This window comes from Scyliorhinus canicula, chromosome 5 (assembly GCF_902713615.1).
Source record: "Scyliorhinus canicula chromosome 5, sScyCan1.1, whole genome shotgun sequence".
Taxonomy (NCBI): domain Eukaryota; kingdom Metazoa; phylum Chordata; class Chondrichthyes; order Carcharhiniformes; family Scyliorhinidae; genus Scyliorhinus; species Scyliorhinus canicula.
In genome coordinates this window covers 48,592,048-48,614,768 of record NC_052150.1, presented here as the reverse complement: position 1 = coordinate 48,614,768, position 22,721 = coordinate 48,592,048, and the positions used below count along the sequence as shown (strand labels likewise).

The 22,721-nt window shown below is 47.9% G+C and overlaps 1 protein-coding gene across 7 annotated transcripts in view; it reads left to right on the top strand.

Moving 5' to 3' along the window:
* Positions 1-22,721, top strand: part of LOC119965968 (F-actin-uncapping protein LRRC16A-like) — a 458,632-nt gene that overhangs the window by 353,590 nt on the left and 82,321 nt on the right. The window lies entirely within an intron of this gene.

The window sequence follows — 22,721 nt, the reverse complement described above, 5'->3', positions numbered from 1 at the left end:
GACTGGGCGGTGTTCACGACTCTCTGAGGTTTCTTGCGGTCCTGGGCCACGCAGTTGCCATACCAGGCTGTGATGCAGCCCAATAGGATGATTCTACGGTGCATCTGTAAAAGTTGGTAAGGGTTAATGTGGACATGCCGAATTTCCTTAGTTTCCTGAGGAAGTATAGGCGCTGTTGTGCTTTCTTGGTGGTCGACGTGGGTGGACCAGGACAGTTTTTGGAGATGTGCACCCCTAGGAATTTGAAACTGCTAACCATCTCCACCTCGGCCCCGTTGATGCTGACAGGGGTGTGTACAATACTTTGCTTCCTGAAGTCAATGACCAGCTCTTTAGTTTTGTTGGCATTGAGGGAGAGATTGCTGTTGCTACACCACTTCACTAGGTTCTCTATCTCCCGCCTGTATTCTGACTCGTCGTTATTCGAAATCCGGCCCACTATGGTTGTATCATCAGCAAACTTGTAGATGGAGTTGGAACCGAGTTTTGCCACGCAGTCGTGTGTGTACAGGGAGTAGAGTAGGGGGCTAAGTACGCACCCTTGCGGGGCCCCGGTGTTGAGGACTATTGTGGAGGAGGTGTTGTTGTTCATTCTTACTGATTGTGGTCTGTTGGTGAGAAAATCGAGGATCCAGTTGCAGAGTGGAGAGCCAAGTCCTAGGTTTTTGAAGTTTGATATGAGCTTGGCTGGGATTATGGTGTTGAAGGCGGAACTCTAGCCAATAAATAGGAGTCTGATGTAGGAGTCCTTGTTTCCGAGATGCTCTAGGGATGAGTGTAGGGCCAGGGAAATGGCGTCTGATGTGGATCGGTTGCAACGGTATGCGAATTGCAGTGGATCATGGTGTTCTGGGAGTATGGAGGTTATGCGCTTCATGATCAACCTCTTGAAGCACTCCATTACGACTGAAGTCAGGGCCACCGGACGGTAGTCATTGAGGAATGTTGCCTGGTTCTTCTTTGGTACCGGTATGATGGTGGTCTTGAAGCAGGTGGGGACCTCAAGAGTGGAGTAGGGACAGGTTAAAGATGTCCACGAGTACCTCTGCCAGCTGGTCCATGCAGGCTCTGAGTGCATGACCAGGGATCCCATCCGGGCCCGTCGCCTTCCGAAGGGTCACTTTCAGGAAGGCGGATCTGACTTCGGAAGCTGGGATGGTGGGTATGGGTGAATTATGGGCTGCTGGGGCACTCGATAGCGGATTGTTGGTTACCTGCTCGAACCGAGCATAGAATGCATTGAGTTCATCGGGGAGGGGTGCGCTGCTGTCAGAGATACTGTTCAGCTTCGCTTTGTAGCCCGTTATGTTGTTTAGTCCTTGCCACAACGTCGAGAGTCTGTCTGTGACTCTAGCTTGGTTTGATATTCTCTCTTGGCATCTCGGATAGCACTGCTATTCATTTATATCACTTGGAAGAGCTAAATGATAAATCGTTCCCACGACAACACAATTTGCTTGTGTAGACTTGGAAGCGTACTTAAAGCAAACTAGCATTGACAGCAAATAATGCCTGTGTTGAAAACAAATCCTATTGAAATCGATGTTATTCAGAACCTTGATGTGCTTGGACATGTTGGCAGTATACCATCGTCAAAAAATTCTCAACCACATTCTGGGGGGGATTTCCAAGCAGCAGGCACCATTATGCATATTATTAGAAGAAGTTCATGCAATTCTTAACCAGGGCTTCAACAGCTCAGGCATTGATAACTAGATTGAAAAACTTTTTAGTCGAAAAGCCGGGTGTTCTCCAAAAATTTCTCGAACAGTTGGCAGTCTCAAAGCATACCTTAATTTTATAACTGAAGATTTTTTTTTAAGATACTCAATTTCCTGTTTGATTCTGATGGAGTGATCCAAATCCAAGTTTCATCGCTAAAGTATTTTTAGTTGATCGACACTTATTGAAATAATTCAGTTGAAGGCTAAAAAGTTTAATGGGTGCGGGGGGTGCAGGAACTTTTGATTGCAAGCGGTTATCAGATGGAAGCCACTACATTTTCAATATTTTGTGCAGGATAAAATAACATCGCTATGAGCCATGGAATTTTGATTCAACCTGGGGTTTATTCTTGTGTTGGAGAAAATTGCCTATGAATTAAATCTGTCTGTATGTATATGGTTAAAGTTTCATGGCTCCTGCCAGAGGGAAGCTGATGCTTCATTTTTTCTGTTGGAAGAACAAGTCTCTGGTAACAGGAAGACCAGCTGATTAGCCGTAACTTCTAATTGACCTCAGTTAAAGATCATAACACTAATCACTTAGTCTTTCTACAATATTATGCGTATGTGAAATTGAATCATGTCTGGAGCCAAATGTTTCAGCTATCTGGGGCGAGATTTCAATCTGTGTTTGGAATCCCGATACCCAATCTTACCTGGGTCCTAACCCCATGTCAGATCTTCATAGCTAACAGGCCTCTATTTCGAAATGAAAAGCCACTAACTGGGCTTCAGACATTCCTTCGTTACTCTCCAGCCCGCGAACAAGCTCTTCAAGGAGCTTTACGGCCATTAATCAGGGGAGAGCAGATTACTGCTTTCCCTCTGCCCTCACTTTGAAAGTAGCAGCATATGTCTGAGGTGTCAGCAGACTGGCACACTGTCTGCGAGCACTACTTTCAAAATGCACCTGCACCCAACTTCATCTCCATAGGTGTTTGAAAATGTGGCCCCTGAAGTTTTGATCAGTACCTATTTTTTGATGCTACGGCCGAGGGCTATCGTAGACCAGAATCCAGGCACTAATTGTGTCCAAAACATTTTGGTAAATGTTTTTTTTGTTTAAACTTCAATTCAGCTTCATTTGAATATTACCAAACATAAGAGGCTGGATTCTCCGCAGCCCCGCCCCAAAATCGCGTTTGGCGTGGGGCCGGAGAATCAATGTTTATGATGGAATCGGCCCCGCACCGCTCCAGCGATTCTCCAGGCCCCGAATATCCGCGCGTCCGCGATTCATGCCGTGCGGTTTGGGGCCATTGCCAGAGGCCTGCGCAACGATACTCCGCTCCCAGCAGGCCGAGTTCCTGACGGCGTGGTTCTAACCACGTATGGCCGGTCAGGGACCTCACATGGCGGCTGCGGACTTGGGAAACTGGTTAATCACAATAAAAAGTGTATTTTAATCAGACCCAAAACTTTTGAGTGTCCCGATTTTAAATATCTGAAAATGTCTCCAAAAAAAAAAACCTATGGTTCCGGTGACGGGGGTGTGCTGAGCGGACACACAAACACTCTCCACCTCAGAACCTAAAATTAGGCTCTTTTACTCACAATAGCCTTCTAGAACAGGGAAAAACGTATCCCCTCACCCTACCTAACAACAGCACAAGAGACGTTGCCGAGCAACAGTTGCTCCAGAGGCCACAAAGAAACAAAAAAGTGACAGAAACCAGGAGAAACGAGCGGTCAAGGTGGCGGATGCATGAGGCGACAAAGCACCGGTCACACCAGAACGAGAGGGACCTGCAAACCGCACACTGGGCTCCCCCTCACCAGAGGGTGGATGGAGGAATTTACTCACTAGAGAGCTGAGGGAGCTCAAGGAGGAAATCAAAGCTGTGGTCAGGGTGGCGGTCACGGAAGCCCTGGCCACCAGGCAGGTGGCCCTGGACAAGGCAGAGAGACAACTGGAGGCCCAGGGGAACACCATCAAGAAATTGGAGAAAGTATCAACGGATCAGCAGAGTGACCGGATCACTGCCCTAGAGACAGCGATAGCGAGGTTGGTGGTTATGGAGGGAAGTCTAATGGGGAAAACAGAGGATCAGGAGAACCGGTCACCGCCCAGAACCTGAGGATAGTGGGCTTGCCGGAGGAAACCAATGGCAGGGACCCCATTAAGTGCCCGGATGTTGGGAAACCTGGTGGGAAGGGACTGCTTCCCCAGCCCGCCAGAAATAGACAGAGCCTACCAATCACTCCTGCTGAAACCCAAGGTCGCAGAGCAGCCGAGGGCGAAAATCGCCAAAATGCACCGATTGCAGGACCGGGAGAGAATCCCGCGCTGGCCCAGGCAAACAAAGGCCTGCAACTCGGAAGGATACCAGATCAGGATTTTTCAGGACAGTGGTGCAAACCTGGCCAAGCGCCGGGCAAACCAGAGAGAAGACGGCTCTGTACAAGAGAAAAGTGAAGTTTGGGATGCTTTGGGTCACATTCCAGTGCAGGTGAGACCTCTCCATTCTGGTTGGTGATGTACCTGCCTGTGGCCTGTGATATTTTTCACGACCCCTGCGGACGCAGACAAATTCGTCCAGGAGAATGGGCTGGGAAAACAGTGACCAAGAGAGCAGTGAAAAGATCACCTGAAGAGACTGAAAAACTCTGAGAGACATTTTGTGCAGTTGTACAAAATTTGCTCTGAATCTGGGAGCCAAAACGTAGGCACGAAGGGCGAGGGCAGCAGAGCACAGGAGAGAGTCAGCAGGATGAAAATAAAGGAAATCATATAGAGGGGAAAGTGTAGGCTTATAGCTGACCCCAGGAAGGGGGGTCACAAAACTAGCGAGAAAGCTAGCGCCAGTTGTACGAGTGAGAGGGGTACCCCATCTCCCCCACAGGAGAGCCTGGTGACGTGGAGGGTTCACCATCAAGGGGGGGGGTAAACTGGGGAGTCTGGAGAGGCGACAACAATAGGATGGGAAGAGGAGAAGATGGGGGGGGGGTGGGAACAGAATCATTAGGAAAACAAAGGGACGGGGGGTTGGGAGGGCTTGAGGCTGGCTACAACAGGAGACACGTGGCGATACGGAACAAAATGGCACCGCAAAGAGCCATTGTGGAGGTTTCCCAAACAAAAGGAAACCCCGGTCTGCAGGGGATCACCCACATGGCATACACACAGTTGGCGGCCATGTTGGGTGGCCCCTGAACAAAGGAAAATCCCGGAGCACAGGGGCCCAGCTTCATGGTGAGAACGGTGACCAGTGCCATCTTGGATGGCCCCCTAACAAACGGAAACCCGAGAGTGCAGGGGGGCACCCACAAGTTAAGTATGGTTGATCCCGCAGGAAGTGGGGGGAAGACAAAGACCCCCTATCAGAATAGTCACTTGGAATGTCAGTGGACTGGACTGTGCTAAGATCCAGAGTCTTCGCCCATCTGAAAAGTGTGAAAACTGGCAGTCTCCTTCAAGAGACACACCTGAGGGAGAGTGACTGCGGGTAAGTAAGGTTGGACAGATTATCATTCTTGCTATGGGACGAAAGCAAGGGGGGTAGCTGATGCGACCATCAGTTCACTCAAAGACACGAGTAGAAGCAAACCGAGGTTTTAATCAGCTTAGAACAGAGCCTGCCTGCAACTAGTGCAGTACTGTGGACCGCCTACAGGTCAACTGCCCTTTATACTTCCTTTCAAGGGGAGGAGCCATGGGCGGAGCCTGTACATGCCCCAACATATCCCCTGTGGGTGAAGCCACACAATGGCCCATAGGTGGAGCCCACAAGGTCAACAACAAAACATAGCTGTAACACAATGGCAGAACATGATACTAATACACTGGTGAATTACTAGTACTATACATTCACCACAGTAGCCATACCGCTTAATAAGAGGACAGTATTTACCACGACGAGGACGATTACAGACCCGAGGCAGGCAGCATGTCATGGTCAGCAGTGTACTGGAAGGGGCACCAGGGGTCCTGGTTTGAGGTGTACACTCCCAACTGGGACGACCCAGAGTTTATAAAAAAGACCATAGCTGAAATCCCCAACATAAATACTCCCACGATTGGGGTGGGACTTTAACTGTGTACAGGACCCACGGACAGACAGATCAAATCCGAAATCGGGGAAAATGTCAAATATGGCAAAAGAACTGAACATATTTATGGAGCAGGTGGGGACAGTGGACACACAGCCAGGGGAGAAGGAGTTCTTCTCCTTCTCCCAAGTGCACCGGGTGTACTCGCGCATCGACTTCTTTGTAGTGAGGAAATCGATGCTTCCAGGGATAGTAAGAGTGGAATACTCCGTGATTGTCATCTCCGACCATGCTCCACATTACATGGATGGTGAGGTTGGAGGCGGGCTGTGCCAACATGGAGGTTGGACATGGCCCTCCTGGCCGATAAGGCATTTTGCGAGAAAATATCTCGGACCATAGATGGGTACATCACCACCAACCAGAATGGGGAGGTCTCACCCTCCACGTTCTGGGAGGGGCTGAAAGCTATGATTAGGGGTGAGATAATTGCTTATAAAGCACATAGAGACAGACAGGAGAGGGCGGCTAGGCAACAACTGGTCGACTCCATACTGGAGGTAGACGGCGATAATCCAAGGCCTCGACCACAGAGCTGCTGATGGAGATTAAAAAGCTAAAATGGATTTCGACCTGCTTTACACTGAGAAGGCAATGTACCAGCTCTGACAGACACAGGGGACCTTCTACAAACAAGGAGACAAAGCCAGCCACCTGCTGGCTCACCAGCAGAGAAAGCAGGCAACCATGAGGGAAATAGCTCAGATCAGGGAGAACAATAGCAGACTACTAACCTGGCCAAAAAAGATCAAAGAGGCATTCGAGGCCTCCTACTGGGGACTGTACACCTCAGAGCCCCCAATGGGGACTCGAGGATGAAGAAGTTCCTCGATGGACTGGACATGCCAATCATGGGGGAGGATAGAAAACGGGGCTGGAAGCACCTCTAGAACTGGGAGAAGTCATGGAGAGCATGAACTCCATGCAAGCTGGGGAAGGCCACGGGACCAGAGGGTTCCCGCGGACATCTACAAAAAATTTGCACCAGCACTGACTCTGCACTTATGCGAGATGTTCACAGACTAGCTAGCAAGGGACACGCTGTTAACAATGCTAGAACAAGCCTCAATCTCAGGAAAGACAAAGACACGACTGAATGAGGGGCCCCACAGACCCATTTCTCTCCACAATGTAGACGGAAAAATACGGGCCAAGATCTTAGCCAAACAATTTGAAAACTGCATGCCGGAGCAGATTGCTAAGATCAGACGGGCTTTGGTAAGGGTCTGCGATAATGACCCCACCCGGGGAGAGAACACCAGTGGTGATCATCTCCCTGGATGCAGAAAAGTCCTTCGACAGAATCAAATGGAAGTACCTCATAGAGGTACTAGAACGGCTTTGGCTCTGAGCAGGTTCACTGCCTGTGTGAAACGCCTGTAGAGTGCCACCAGCTCTAATACTTCCAGCTGCACAGGGGCACAAGGCAGGGATGCCCGCTGTGCCTGCTCCTATTTACCCTGGCAATCGAGCCACTGACGATCACCCTCGGAGCAGCGAAGAATTGGAAGGGGATCCCGAGAGGGCAGAGAGCACAGAGTCTCACTCTATGCGGATGGCCTGCTCCTCTACGTCTCGGACACCCAAAGCAGCATTGGAGGGGATCGTGACGCTCCTGAAAGAGTTTGGAACTTTCCCAGGCTACAAACCCAACTTGAGCAAAAGTGAAATCTTCCCAGTGAACCCGCAAGGGGGTGGGGTAGAGCTGGAGGGACTGCCGTTTAAACAAGCCCAAAACAAATTCCGGTACCTGGAGATCCAAATTGCCCACGACTGGATATGGGTCCGCAAATGGAACCTGACTAATCTGGTGGAGAAGGTGAAGAAGGTCCTGCAGAGGTGGGACAAACTCCCACTCTCCCTGGTGGGGTGGGTACAGACGATCAAGATGAACGTTCTGCCCAGGTACCTCTTCCTGTTCGGATCCATACCGATCTACATTCCCAAGCCTGTTTTACCACAATAGACAAAATTGTCACGGTGTTTGTGTGGAGAAGAAGAATCCAGGGGTCCCCAAAAAGGTTCTACAGAGAAAGAGAATCGTGGGAGGCCTGACTCTCCCAAACCTGTAATACTACCACTGGGCAACCACAGCAGAAAGAGTGAGGGGATGGGTAAGGGTGCTAGAAACAGTATGGGTAAAGATGGAGGAGAGTTCCTGCAGAAGAACGTCCCTCCGGGCTCTTGCCACGGCAACACTCCCATCCCCGCCAGCCAAGCACTCTACAAGCCCAATGGTAATAGCCACGCAGGTCATGGAAGCAGCTGAGGCAGCACTTCGCCCTGACCAAAATGTCCACCATGGCTCCTGTCTACAACAATCACAGGTTCACACCAGCCATAATGGACGTCACCTTTAAGAAGTGGAGACAGGATGGGGGAACATTAACAGTTAGGGACTTCTACACAGACGACAGACCAGCGGCATTAGAGAAACTGACGGAAAGGTTGCAACTGCCCAACAGGAACAAACTACAATATTTACATATCATAAATGTCCTCCACAAGGGATGACAACATAGCACGGACGCCGAAACACTCAATGATAGAGGAACTGCTGGACACGAGTGTCTTGGGTGGGGGGGAACTGCGGGGACATGTATGAACGACTGTTAGAAGAGGCATGTTCCCCGCTGGACGAGACACGGGGAAAAATGGGAGGAAGAACTAGGGGTAGAAATAGGGTGGGGACTCTGGAGCGCAGCACTGAACAGGGTAAACACCACCTCCACATGCGCACGGCTAAGCCTGAAAGTGGTGCACAGAGCACACCTAAGTAGAACCTGAATGAGCAGGTTCTTCTCTGAGGTGGAGGACAAATGTGAATGGTGCCAGGCAGGTCTGGCCAACCACACCCACATGTTCGGGCATGTCCCAGACTTGTCGGGTTCTGGACAGCCTTCCCTGAGACAATGTCCAAGGTTGTGAGGGTGGAGCCAAGCCCAAAAGTGGCAGTCTTCAGGGTATCAGACCAGCCAGAACTGTTCATGGGGAGGGGGACCGATGCCCTTGCCTTTGCCTCCTTAATCGCCCGCCAAAGGACCCTGCTTAGCTGGCGATCAGCAGCACTACCCACAGTTGCAGACTGGCTGGCCGACCTGTCAGAATTTCTCCAATTGGGGAAAATCAAATTCGCCATCCAGGGGTCAGAAGAGGGCTTAGACAAGACGTGGAAGCCATTCCCCAACCTGTTCAAGGACCTGTTTGTAGCCAGTAGAGCGAGGGGGGTGGGGGAGAAACAGATGAGCCATGGCTCGCAAAAGGAAGGGGGGCGGGGCGGGGGGGGGGAGCAGAGAGGGAGGAGGGGCTAAAAATCCACACGAAGTGTGAGATGCAAGGGGCACAGAGACGAGGGAATAAACCCAAGGGTCAAAAGACTGAAGGGCATAATAACAAAGCCAGGGCCAACAAGGGGCAATGCAGCAGAGGCTGATTGGCCAATTAAAGTACACAGCCATCAAAGAGAGACAAAGCAGGCACTGTAAATATACACTGTGGGCCTAGTCTGTTTGCATTTGGGTGAACTTGTTTGATTTTCTTTTTTTCTCATTATTATTGTTAAATCTCTTTATTTTCTTACAACGTGGATTTCTTTTGTTGTTTTTTCTTCATTTCTGAAAATGCGAGGGTGAAGCTCCTGGGGTACTTTACATAGTAATTTAGCTGTGGCTGAGGGGACTGGAGATCTGCATGCCAATCAGATTGATCCAACTCTCTAAAGCAGGCTTCCTCCCACATATGTGGCAGAAGTCCCGTCTGCAGCTAATTGACTCTCACCAAGTATGAAATGGCTGTGGGGCCCTCTGAGTCGGAGGAAACGTGTTCCCTAACGACCCTTCAGATGGCTGGAAGAAATACCCCACCATTGGGGCAGCACGGTAGCATGGTGGTTAGCATAACTGCTTCACAGCTCCAGGGTCCCAGGTTCGATTCCCTGCCGGGGCGCTGTCTGTGCGGAGTCTGCACGTCCTCCCCGTGTGTCCGTGGGCTTCCTCCGGGTGCTCCGGTTTCCTCCCACAGTCCAAAGATGTGCGGGTTAGGTGGATTGGCCATGCTAAATTGCCCGTAGTGTCCTAAAAAAAAAGTACGGTTTAAGGGGGGGGGGGGGGGTTGTTGGGTTACGGGTATAGGGTGGATACGTGGGTTTGAGTAGGGTGATCATTGCTCGGCACAACATCGAGGGCCGAAGGGCCTGTTCTGTGCTGTACTGTTCTATGTTCTATTTGAAAAATTTAGGCCATGCTTCTTTTGGTGGGGGGCCAGTGAGAAATAATTTGCTACCGCACCATGCTCATCACTTCCTCTTTCCACCCCCACCCATCTTCCACAAAGGGCTAGCAGAAAGGTAGATGATCCCATGCAATTTAAATTTTCAGGCCATTGTAGAAACGGTGGTTAGTGGGAAAAGGCTACTGGTTGGTGGGAAAAGGTTTGTCAGTTACATAATTTGAATGAGAAACCCATGAAATGCAGGTACATCAGATTTTGAATGGTTATTGCCAAAATATTGCTGAACTTTTACAAAACAAAATCTATGATGTGCATTTTTAAAGAGAATGAATAGATCCAAACAAACTGAGTGAAAAATATTGTTGTTTGGCAGTGCAAGACATTGGTATGTCTCCATTTGGCTTAATCTGTCCTCTTTTGATCTTCACATGTGATGAGGATTTTGAGGTTGTGGACACCGTGAGAAGCAAGACAACTACAATGATAACATGTCTGTGATCTTGGAGATGAGAATAGGCTCCATAAATTACATATGTCAAAAATACAGGCTTAGTGGCAATCTGGATGAAGTTTTTAACTTCTGGAATTAGATTCAGTCACGTTAGCTATTTAAACTGTATCCAGGTGGTGGGACAGTAAAATATACAGACAGAGTTAGGTGCCTGAAAGGAACTTTTCTGTAAGAAGGCATTTCATAGAATCATAGACTTTACAGGACAGAAGGAGGTCATTCGGCCCATCGAGTCTGCACTGGCCCTTGGAAAAAGCACCCTACTTGGGCCCACGCCTCCACCCTATCCCAGTAACCCCACCTAACCTTTTTTGGACACCAAGGGGCAATTTATCATGGCCAATCCACCTAACCTGCACATCTTTGGACTGTGGGAGGAAACCGGAGCACCCGGAGGAAACCCACGCAGACACGGGGAGAACATGTAGACTCCACACAGACATTGGCCCAAGTCGGGATTCGAACCTGGGACCCTGGAGCTTTGAAACAACAGTGCTAACCACTGTGTTAGCGTGCTGCCCATTTGGTAGGATTCTCTGGCCTTCCAGCTGCGTGTTTCTCGGCAACGGGAGGCGGCGCGCCGTTTGCTGGTGGCGGGATTCTCTGTTTCCGCTGCTGTCAATGGGAATTCCCATTGAATCCACCCCATGCCGTCGGGAAACCCACGGACAGGGCTGCACTACCGGCGGGATCAGGGAATGCCACTGCCAGTGAGGAGACATTTGAGTTTTAGAGTTGTTAGAAATGAGATCATCAGTGTCTTTTAAAAAGAAACTTGACTTAGTGTAGACATACCAATGTTTTATATTGTTTTGAAAGAAAGTACATTCTTATTGCTCATGTTCTAATGTTTCAAGTTCCTTGTAGAAAAAGGCATTTTCTGTTGCATAAAGTAAGCAGTCAACAAGGTTAATGCACTTTTGATGTCTATCTCCGAGGAGCTGGAATGCAATGGGGAGAAATATGTGCATCATTCATATGGAGTCTTGGTAAGCTCCCACTTTGAGAACGGTGTTGGTTTTGGGATATTGACCTTGGAAGCAATACACATTCATCAGAATGATGCCAGGGCTTAATGACTTAATGTAAGGATTATTACCATTGACCATAAGCCTAACTGGACGAGCCATATAAATACTGTGGCTGCAAGAGTAGGTCAGAGGCTGGGGATCCTGCTGCAAGTAACTAAGCTCCTCACTTCCCAAAGCCTTTCCATCAACTACAAGGCCTATGTCTTGGAATGTGATGGAATACTCTCCACTGTCCTTGATGAATGGACCTCCAATAACGCTCAAGAAGCCCAACTCCATCCAGGACAAAGCAGCTCACTTGATTGGCACGCCATTGACCACTTTAAACATTCACTCTCTTCACCACTGAGGCACAGTGGGAGCAGTGTGCACCATCAACAAGATACACTGCAGCAAATCACCAAAGTTCCTTCAAAAGCACTTTCCAAGCCCAAGATTCTACCAACTAGAAGGACAAGGGCTGTAGAAGCATGGGGGGCACATCACCTGCAGGTTTCCCTCCCAATCCACAGCCCATCCTGACTTGGAAATTTATCACTGTTCTTTACCTATTGCTGGGTCAATATGCTTGAACTGCCTTCCTGATAACACTGTAGGTGAACCCACACTAGCTGAACTGCAATTGTTCCAGAGAGCTATCATCACTACCATCTCCAGGGCATTTTGGGATGAACAACAAATGCTGGCCTTGCCAGTGATACCCGTATCACTGGATGTAGCAAAGATTTCATTAAATATAGAAAACTGACACATGATCGAATTGAGTTTAAAATATTAAAATGATTTGATAGGGTAATGGAAAAAAAGTTCTCTGCTGTAGGAATCAAGGACAAGGAAACACTTTCTTAAAATGAGAGGGCTGGATTCTCCTTTCCAAGAGCTGAATTGCTTCTGGTTTGTGCTGGTTCTGAGATTGCCGCCCAGAAGTGATTCACTCTCCCCAAATGTATGGCGGGCAGCGGAAGGGATTCCGTTCCGAATCCCGCTATCGGGCTGCCATCTTGAGCAGGCGGCTCAATAGTGAGGTCTGGTGGTTTACCCCCTCCCCTCCGCCCCACCCCTGTGGTCAAGTAGAGCCATCCCCCCACCACAGGAAAAGCTGTGACACCTCACCCTCCCCTACCAGAGCACACACACATGAGGGTCAACCGACCCTGCATCTCAGACCACCCCCCTCCCCACCAGAGATCTCCACCAGAGACCCGCGCTGTTTCAGGGACCCCATGGCCGTATCAGAGCCCCCCAGGCAGTATCAGAGCCCCCCAGGCAGTATCAGAGCCCCCCAGGCCGTATCAGAGACACCCCCGCAGCCGTATCAGAATCCCCCCACGGCAGTATTAGGGACCCCCACGGCCGTATCAGAGACCACCCCCCCCCCTCCCCACGGCCGTATCAGAGACCCCCCCATGGCCGTATCAGAGACCCCCGTACGGCTGTATCGGAGACCCCCCCCCCCCAACGGCCGTATCAGAGAACCACACAGCCATATCAGAGACGCCCCCACGGCCGCATCAAAGACCCCACGGCTGTTTCCGAGACCCCCATGGCCGTATCAGAGACCCCCCCCCCCCACACGGCCGTATCAGAGACCCCCATGGCCATATCCCATAACCGTATCAGAGACATCACCCCCGCCCCCTATTTTGGGCCATTCAGGAGCAAAATCAGGAAACCTTTTTTCAGGCAAAGCCAAATGACCTACTTTCCCAATATTCCTATGACCCCACTAGTTAGCTCAAATGTTATGAGCCATGAGCAGCAGAGTTCTCCGGGAACTTAGCTTTGGGGTTAGACTGGGATTTTCTTAAATTGCCCAGAGCTGTTCCCCTGACATTTTTCACACCTCTCGCAGGAAAATGCATTGCATCAGGATGGGTGGATGGTGCCAATGTTGTACCATATGTGACTAGGTGGCTTCTTTTGCTTTATTTTCGTGTTTTAATCCAGGTAGACTCTTAAATTAATATCATCTGATTTCAAACTTCGTGAGGTGGGCTGCAAGTGTTCTGCACTGTGACTTTTAAGCTTTTTGATGGACTTTGAAATATGATCCATGTACTATTCTCGAAGCCTTCATTTTCATAGTATTAGCTTATGGAGGTAGGTTTCTGGTTTTGGTCAAATAAGTCAGGCACACTGCTTTGTTATTTGCAAAATGTATTTCCAATGGTATTGATTTAGGTAATCTTGAATTAATTATGGTGATATATATCACTGTTGCCGTTTTTAATAATGGAGCTTGGTCATTTGGGATTGACTTGTTTTAGCTGCTGTCAGTCATAACATTGCATGAAGTGGTCCATCACTCAGAATGTTTACAGTGCATTAAGCTAATGCTCACTTAAAAGTATAATCTCCACTTACGGTTAACAAATGCAACATCAATCATAATACCATCAAGCTGATGAAGTAAAATATGACTGATTTCCCATAAACAGTTTAAAAGCACTCCAGATTAAATGTGTTGCAGCAATGGTTGTGATATTAATGAAAAGGTGAGTGCAGTAACAAGAAACCATTATAGCTACACATTTCTGACTATTCTTGAGGTTAAATTGTTCCTAGCCTTTTGGGGACCTTATTTATTGCAAGTTCCCTGACAGAAATGTTGTGTTCAGTAAAGGTATTTTTTCAATGGTGCGGTGCTATGCCATACAAATTAGAATGGTTCCAGGTTCAATCCCTGGGCAGTACTGAGTTGGCTGTTGTTGAGTATTGTTGCAGTACGATGATTACAAATTATCTCTGGGTCCCTGGGCTGTGGAAGAAAAACATGAGCTAATCTTCTCTTCCTGATTGCCTTTGAGTTGTCGTGTTAGTAGTTGCTCGTACACCGAAGCCGAATGGGACAGGGTTGGTCTTGGTTGTGTGATGCCTGAACCTGCAGATAATCGCTATCTTCCAATGCACCCATCTCAAATCAATATCAATTCTGTAATTATAAATATGTAGTAACTAAAATAGTTTTTGTTTTTAATTAAATATGTTTATGGTTCATTGATCATGTAAAGTTCAAAAATTTAGTATGTTTAACATGTCTCGATGAACTGGTTCGCAATAACACAATACTTTATTACTACCAATTGTAAACCTTCCGTGATAGGATGGCACGGTGGCGCAGTAGTTAGCACTGCTGCCTGAGGTGCTGAGTCCCAGGTTCGACCCCGACTCTGAGTCACTGTCCATGTGGAGTTCGCGCATTCTCCCCGTGCCTGCGTGGGTTTCGCCCCACAACCCAAGGATGTGCAGCTTAGGTGGATTGGCGACGCTAAATTGCCCGTTAATTGGAAGAAAAAAATTGGGTACTCTTTTTTAAAAATATGATAAATCTACCTGACCCTAAAATTAGATTAAGGATATTACCACTGCAGACATCAGAGCAGCCTTCTCAAAGGTCAACCCACGGAAAGCCACTGGCCTGGGTGGGGTACACGGACAAGCACTCAGGTCTTGCGCGGATCAGCTGTCGGGGGGTATTCGCAGACATCTTCAACCTCTCTTTACAACAATCTGAGGTCCCTGTCTGCTTCAAGAAGACGACCATCATCCCTGTACCAAGAAAAAGTCAAGCAATGTGCCTTCATGACTATCGTCCAGTGGCTCTGACATCCATTATCATGAAGTACTTCGAAAGATTAGTCATGGCACGAATCAACTCCAGCCTCCCAGATTGCCTTGATCCACTATAGTTTGCCTACCACTGCAACAGGTCTACAGCAGATGCCATCTCCATGGCCCTGCACTCTACCCTGGAACACCTAGATAACAAAGACACCTATGTCAGACTCCTATTTATCGACTACAGCACAACCTTCAACACCATCATTCCTACGAAACTCATCTCCAAACTCCATGGCCTTGGCCTCGGCTCCTCCCTCTGCGACTGGATCCTGAACTTTCTAACCCACAGACCACAATCAGTAAAGATAGGCAACAACGCCTCCTCCACGATCATCCTCATCACCAGTGCCCCACAAGGCTGTGTCCTCAGCCCCCTACTATACTCTTTATACACCTATGACTGTGTGGCTTAATTCCCCTCCAACTCGATTTTCAAATTTGCTGATGACACCACCGTAGTGGGTCGGATTTCAAACAATGACGAGACAGGGTATAGGAATGAGATAGAGAATCTGGCGGACTGGTGCGACAACAATAATCTCTCCCTCAACGCCAACAAAACAAAGGAGATTATCATCGACTTCAGGAAGCGTAGTGGAGAACATGCCCCTGTCTACATCCATGGGAACGAAGTAGAAAGGGTCGAGAGCTTCAAGTTTTTAGGTGTACAGATCACCAATAGCCTGTCTTGGTCCCCATGCTGACACTGTAGTTAAGAAAGCCCACCAACGACTACTTTCTCAGAAGATTAAGGAAATTTGGCATGTCAGCTACGACCCTCACCAACTTCTACAGATGCACCATAGAAAGCATTCTTTCTGGTTGTATCACAGCTTGGTATGGAGCCTGCTCGACCCAAGACCGCAGGAAACTACAAAAGGTCGTAAATGTAGCCCAGTCCATCACGCAAACCAGCCTCCAATCCATTGACTTCACAATTATCATATTGTTAAAAGGAAATTTTTGGCATTAATTATGAGCACTAACTTTCTGTGGCAAGTTGAATGGACAACTTCTTTGAAAATGAGCAAATTCTTATTATCTCAGACGTTGAGGGTAAGTTGCAGTGTGTTTGAGGCAAATGACAGAGCATGAAAATTAAAATTAATTTCTTCTTCATTGGTTTTAAGCTTAAAGTATTTGGAATGTGTTTTGAAAATATGAGAGACTGGAGGCTGCTTGAAAATATATGCTTGTCAATTGCATTAAATCAGACTGCAGAGGTCAATTTGCTATTTTAGTCCAAATCAGGAACTACTTCTTTTGCATTGGAAATCAATTCCCCTTTCCAGATTATCTTGACATTTTAACAGACATTTGTCTTCATTGAGGCAATCATACACTTCACTTTTAAGTGTAACATCTAATTTATCTGCCATGCGTGAAAGAGGAGTAAAGGTTCTCCAATAGGGAATACAATTTCCATGTATTAAAATCCTGGGTCTCTTGGAGGTTTATCTCCGGGTGCAGCACCAGTGCTGCAGTTATGTTAAAATGTAGCCTAAATGCAGAGTCACGGTTCAGTCTAACAGAGCTGAATGAGACTCTGTAATGAGTGGTGAGGTGAGAGTAGGGGGAAGTTTCACACTGCTTCAGTGTAAGTGTGAGCTTTGCTAACTGCTAAGTTTAGTATCTAATGTAAAGCCAAAAACAACCTTGGAATAATGCTAAACTTTTAACGTAACAGGATAATAAGATATACTTAGCCATTGCATGGATAATTTATTTAAATTAATTGTATGTCCACTTCAGAGATGCATTTGGTCGAATACCGCATGTTAGGCTTGTGAGCAGAATTGAAGCTCAAGCAATAAAGCAAGGATGCAAAATTGGCTGAGAGGTAGCCATCCATTAGCACACCCTTCTGTTTTATAGACTGGAGGGAGGGAAAGTGTGGAGTTCCCCTAAATCTAGGACTGGGATTACTGCTATTTTTGGTATGCATTAATGACTTGGACTTGGGGAGACATTTTAAATTTTTTGGCTGACACAAAGAGATAGGAAAAATAATAATGAATCAAGAGGGAATGGGAGGGAGGGGTAGGCCATTATTTTCCATCCGTTGGGAACGTTCCAGAGCCTGCTCCACCATTGGATAAAATCATGGCTGACCCGGTTGTAGTCTCAACTTGGCGCAGCATGGTAGCACAGTGGCTAGCATTGTTGCTTCACAGCTCCAGGGTCCCAGGTTCAATTCCTGGCTTGGATTACTGTCTGTGCGGAGTCTGCACGTTCTCCCCGTGTCTGCGTGGGTTTCCTCCGGGTACTCCGGTTTCCTCCCACAAGTCCCGAACGACGTGCTGTTAGGTGAATTGGACATTCTGAATGTGGCGACCGGGGCTTTTAACTGTAACTTCATTGCAGTGTTAATGTAAGCATACTTGTGACAATAATAAAGATTATTATTACTTTACCTTCCGACCTGCCTCCCATAACTCTTCACTCGCTTACTGTCACGTGTCTATCTAACTTGCCCTTGAATAAATTCGAAGACGCAGCCTCCACTGCTCTCTGAGGAAGATAATTCCACAGACTAATGACGATCTTGAGAGAAAATATTTTCCTCATCTCCATCTTATTTTAAAACTGTGTCCCTTATTAATTCTTGTCTCCCCCACAAGAGAAGACATCCTCCCAGTATCCACCCTACCAGGTCCCCTTACGATCTTATGTTTCAAAATATCATCTCTCATTCATTCAAATTTCAATGGGTACGGGCCCAATCTGTTCAACCTTTAAAATAAGTCCTTCATCCCATGAATGAGTCAAGTGAACCTCCTCTTAACTGCTTCTAACACAATTATATATTTTTTCAGATCAGGAGACCAAAATTGTATATGTATGCTCGGCACAACATCGAGGGCCGAAGGGCCTGTACTGTTCTGTGTTCTATGTACTCTAGATGTTGTCTCAATGTCCTATACACCTGCAGTAAAGCTTTCTACCTTTACATTCTGTTCCCCTTATAACACATGCCAGCATCCCATTTGCCTTCCTAATCTCTTGCTGTACCTGCATTCTAACGTTTTGTGATTCATGTACCAGGACATCCAGTTTCCTCTGTACCACAAAGTTTTGTGATCTCTGTTTAAATAGCATGCTGCTTTTCTATTCTTCCAGTCCGAGTTTGGCATGTTCACTTTTTTCCATATTATCTGCCAAATATCTGCCCACTTAACGTTTCTATTTCCCTTTGTAAACTCTATGCTTCTTTTTGACAATTTACTTTCCGACCTATGATGATGTAATTGGCAAATTTAACTACCAAACATAAGATCCTTTCATCCAAGTAATTGATGTAGATTGTAAAAGGTTGAGGCCCCAGCACTGACCCCTGTGGCACCCCATTATTTATAGCTCCCCAACCTGAAAAAGACCCATTTATCCCTACTCTCTGCTTCCTTTTAGATAACAAATCATTTATCCTTGCTGATATGTTACCCCCTACAATGAATTCTTAATTGTGCAATAACATTTGATGTGGTCAAATGCCTTCTGGAAATCGAAGTACAGCACATCTGCATGTTTCTCTTTATCTACACTACTTATTACTTAAAGAAACAAATTAGTCAAACATGACTTTCACAAAACCATGTTGACTCTGCCTGATCCCAGTATCCTAGTATTACCTCATTAATAATGAATTCTGCCAATTTCCCAACGCAGATGTTAGGCCAACTGCTTTCTGTCTCCTGCTTTCTGTCTCCGTCCTTTCTTGAATAAGGGTGTTACATTTGTTGTTTTGCAATCCGTTGGGAACGTTCCAGAGTCCAAGGAATTTTAGAAGGCCAATGCCAGTACTATCTCCTTTTTTCAGGCACTAGGGTGCCAGCCACATGATCCTGGGAAGTTGTGAGTCTTTAGGTCTAATAGTTGTCCCTGTAGTTCTTTCCTGATAATGGTGATTGTTTCTTCTTTTCCTTTCACCTCTTGATTTTCAAGTATCATTTGGAAGTTTTCTAAGTCTTTGACCATGGAGACGCACACACATTACCAGTTCAAGGGCTCTGCCATTTCCCTGTTTTTCCATTATTAATACCTCAGACTCACTCTCTAAAGAACCAACATTAGCTTTAGTCACTCTTTTCCTATTTAAATACTTGCAGTAACTCTTTACCTCTTAACTTTCCTATTTCTTATTTCTGCCCAAACTGATCTCGAGCTAAGGTCATTACTCACTGCTATATGAAGGACATCTTTAATGAACAAAACTAGCCACAAACACCTCTTCCTCGCTGGCTTGCTTTTTCAAAATGTCAAACACCCTTCAATAATCAAATCCCAGGCTTGGTCACCTTGCAATAATGTCTCTGTAATGGCTATCAGGACATGTGTAGTTACTTCTATCTGTGCTAACAATTCATCCATTCGCTGTAGACTCGATGGGCCAAATGGCCTCCGTCTGCATTGCAGAGATTCAATGATTTTGTTATGAATGCTGAATGGATTCTGATGCAGAGCCTTTAACTGCTGTCTTTTTACCGTTCTTGCAATCTAGCCTTAACTGCTGAAGTTTGTATTCTCTGTCCTATCTTGGTTGTCACTACCTAAATCATTACCCTACTCTGTTACCTCGTTGCTTCCCTTTGTTTTGCCACGTCTCCTCTCACATGATCACTTCTCCACACTATTTAGTTTAAAACCCCCTAGACAGTCTGGTGGAATGGGCAGACCAATCGCAGATGAAATGTGTGAGGTGATATATTTTGGCAAGACGAATGAAAGAGACAATTGAAGCTAAATGATACAATCTTAAAGGGTCCACAAGAAGAGAGAGACCTGGGGTTCTGCACAAATCTTTGAAGGTGGCAGGACAAGTTAACAAAGCAGTTAGTCAAGCACATCGGATCCTGGGCTTTATAACTACAAGAATATAGTACAGAAGTCAGGAACTTAACACTTAACCTGTATAAAATACCAGTTTGACTATACTTGGAATAATGTGTCAAATTTCGGGGGCCATGTTTTAGGGCAGACATGGTTGCTTTGGATAGAGTAAAGAAGGTACTGCCAGGGTGGTGCAGTGGCACAATGGTTACCATGTCTGTGTGGGTTTCCCCTTGGTGCTCTGGTTTCCTCCCACAGTCCAAAGATGTGCGGGGTTAGGTGGATTGGCCATGCTAAATTGTATTTAGTGTCCAGGAATGTGCAGGTTAGCTTATGGGGTTATGGGGATAGGGTGGGGTGGATAGGGGAGTGGACAAGGGTAGAGTGCTCATTTGAAGAGTTGGTGCAGACTCGATGGGCCAAAGGGTCTCATTCTGCACTGTAGGGATTTTATGATAAGGTATTTACTGAAATGGTTCCAGGAATGAGGGATCACAATTAAATAGATAGACTGTAAGAGCTGTGGTTAATCTCCTCAAGACTAAGGGACAACAAATTTGACAGTTAATTTAAAATCATGAAGAGTTTAGATAGAATCAAAAAAAAAACTATTTCGGATAATTACCAGGCTGGTGCCTGGATGCCAGCGAGAGTGCGAGGGTATACCCCTGTTCAGAGCTCAACCGCCTAGGGGTCTCCAATGGCCTGGGAGAAACTCTTTCACACACCCGCTGCCCGCCCTTCCCCAGGTGCCGTTACACCTGGTCCATGTTTGTGTGGACCAGTACTAAATGGCACCATGGCGAGGTTTCTCAGGCAAGACTGTTAGTTCCCAGACTCCGGGAAAATATGCATTTCTGGATCTTCCCTTCAGACTTGCATCTTGCAAGATCCCGTTAAATCTCGTGAGGTGTTTTGAGCATTGGAAACCCGCGACAGATTCAACTGCCTCGTCGCATCACCAAGTCGGTGCTGCCGGCCTATTTCCCTACCATTCCGCCAGGAAGTCCAGGAAAGGCTGCCACCGCCTAAAGAACCCCTGTACTGATCCCCTCGGGGCAAATTTCACCACCTCCAATTTGATGAACCTCGCCATATCATTGATCCAGGCCTCCACGCTTGGGGGCCTCGCATCCTTCCATTGAAGTAAGATCCTCCGCCGGGCTACTAGGGACGCGAAGGCCAGAACACCGGCCTCTTTCGCCTCCTGCACTCCCGGCTCCACTGCAACCCCAAAAATCGCGAGTCCCCAGCCTGGATTGACCCTGGATCCTACCACCCTCGACACCGTCCTTGCTACCCCCTTCCAAAACTGTCCCAGCGCTGGGCATGCCCAAAACATATGGGCATGGTTCGCTGGGCTCCCCGAGCACCTAGCACACCTGTCTTCGCCCCCGAAAAACCTACTCATCCTTGTCCCAGTCATGTGGGCCCTGTGCAGCACCTTGAACTGTATGAGGCTAAGCCTCGCACAGGAAGAGGAGGAATTCACCCTTTCCAGGGCATCCGCCCACATCCCCTCCTCAATCTCCTCACCCAGCTCCTCTTCCCATTTACCCTTCAGCTCCTCCACCGAGGCCTCGTCTACCTCCTGCATTACCCGCTATACGTCCAAATTCCTCCCTCCTCCAACCCACACCCCCGAGAGCACCCTGTCCCGTACCCCACGTGGGGGCAGCAGAGGGAACCCCTCCACCTGCTGCCTGGCAAACGCCCTAACCTGCATGTACCTAAACATGTTCCCCGGGGGGAGCCCAAACTTCCCCTCCAACTCCCCCAGGCTTGCGAACCTCCCATCCACAAACAGGTCCCTCAACCTCCCAATACCTACCCTGTGCCAGCCCAGAAATCCGCCATCGATGCTCCCTGGAACAAACCGGTGGTTTCCCCGTATCGGGGACTCCATCGAGCCCCCTATGCCGTCTCCATTGCCCCCAAATTTTGAGGGTTGCCGCCACCACCGGTCTCGTGGTATACCTCGTTGGAGGGAGCGGCAACGGCGCCATTACCAGCACCTCCAGGCTCGTGTCCACACAGGACGCCATCTCCACCCTCTTCCATGCTGCCCCTTCCCCGTCCATTACCCACTTACGCACCATCGCTGTGTTGGCAGCCCAATAGTACCCACAGAGGTTGCCAGCGCCAGCCCCCCCCCCCCCCCCCATCCCTGCCCCGCTCCAAGAACACCCTTCTCACCCTCGGAGTCCCGTGAGCCCATACAAATCCTGTAATACTCCTGTTAACTCTCCTAAAAAAGGCCTTCGGGATAAGGATGGGAAGGCACCGGAACAGGAACAAAAACCTCGGGAGCACCGTCATCTTGATGGACTGCACCCTACCCGCCAACGACAGCGGTAACATATCCCACCTTTTGAACTCCTCCTCCATTTGCTCCACCAACCTTGTGAGGTTGAGCTTATGCAGGGCCCCGCAGTTCCTAGCCACCTGGACTCCCAGGTACCTAAAGCTCCTCCCTGCCTGCTTCAGTGGGAGCCTACCAATCCCCTCCTCCTGATCCCCCGGGTGCACCACGAACAGCTCGCTCTTACCCAGGTTGAGCTTAGAACATAGAACATAGAACAGTACAGCACAGAACAGGCCCTTCGGCCCTCAATGTTGTGCCGAGCCATGATCACCCTACTCAAACCCACGTATCCACCCTATACCCGTAACCCAACAACCCCCCCTTAACCTTACTTTTATTCGGACACTACGGGCAATTTAGCA